The sequence below is a fragment of the Onychomys torridus genome, chromosome 14 (genome assembly GCF_903995425.1).
Source record: "Onychomys torridus chromosome 14, mOncTor1.1, whole genome shotgun sequence".
Lineage (NCBI taxonomy): Eukaryota > Metazoa > Chordata > Mammalia > Rodentia > Cricetidae > Onychomys > Onychomys torridus.
In genome coordinates, this window is record NC_050456.1 from 28210887 (window position 1) to 28212152 (window position 1266).

General features: G+C 41.0%; 1 pseudogene; it reads right to left on the minus strand.

The window, feature by feature from the left end:
- Positions 1 to 452: 452 nt before the first annotated feature.
- Positions 453 to 1035, minus strand: LOC118595129 (annotated as a pseudogene).
- Positions 1036 to 1266: the final 231 nt, after the last annotated feature.

Genomic DNA, 1266 nt, shown 5'->3' on the forward strand with positions numbered 1-1266 from the left:
CATGCTCAACTGTGTTCATAGCAGCATTATTTGTAATAGCCAGAACCTGGATACAACCTAGATGCCCCTCAACAGTTCCATTTTTTAAATATACATTATTTTGTTCCATTTTTTTTTAAAATAAAAGAAAGTGCAACATCCTAAAAAAGCCCACAAAATTTACTGGTAATACAAATTCCCATGCAGTTCGCTGGGCTACCATAAGAAATTGAAGAAATCATTAAATATTTAGGAACATTCAACATCAAAAGCTTTAAATGTAACTGTACATTGTAGGCCCTGAAAAAGCTACAAACTCCTTTTTCTTACAAAAGTATTCTGTCTACAAAGGATCTCATCAGCTATACAGAAATCTGTACAGTTTTTATACTGAAGCTAATGTTGAGCTGCACTTGAATTTCACATTCTTAGCAAAATAGTTGCCTGAGCACATGCACATTTTAGGACAGCATTTATTCTTCCTCCTCTTCTTCCTCATCTTCTTCCTTCTTATCTTCTGGTTCATTCTTCTTCTTTGAGCCTGTTGGCCTACCAGGACTCTTCTTTCCTGCTTCACTTTTGCCCTTGGTACGGTACGCAGCAGCATCCTTTTCATACTTCTCCTTTAGTTTAGCAGCTTTCTGCTCATAGGGTTGTTTATCTTTGGCAGACAGTTCTGACAGCTCACCCAATTTTTTTTTTCAGTATCTCCAATAGACAGACCTGGGTGTTCTCTTTTGATCTTTGGGTGATGTTCAGAGCAAAACAGGAAGAAGGCAGAAGGTGGTGATCTTTTTGGAGCATCATCACCTTCGGGAGGAACATAATTTTTCATTTCCATGTCATAACGAGCTTTGTTGCTCTTGTTCCAGTCTTCAAACTTTGACTTTTCCTTTTCAGACATGGTCTTCCGTCTCTCAGCATTTCTTCGAGAACTCGGTGAAGTTGACCTGAGGAGTCACGGTGCTTCTTCTTGTGGTCCTCTCAGCAGGTCTGCACCGAGAAGGCAGATGAGGACACTTTGCCTCATGGCTTGTTGGGGCCTCCTTTGCCCATGCTGACGGCATTGAGTCTACTTGCTGGTGCGAACTCTTCCCTCACAGCCCAAACAGAGATACTTCTTTCCCCAAGCTCCAGAGTGAACTGGTTTATTGCTAATGCCCTCTTCCATACTTTTATAAGAGATTTAGTTAATTTTTTTTGTTTGTTTCTTTCGAGGCAGGGTTTCTCTGTGTAGCTCTGCGCCTTTCCTGGAACTCACTTTGGAGACCAGGCTAGCCTCAAACT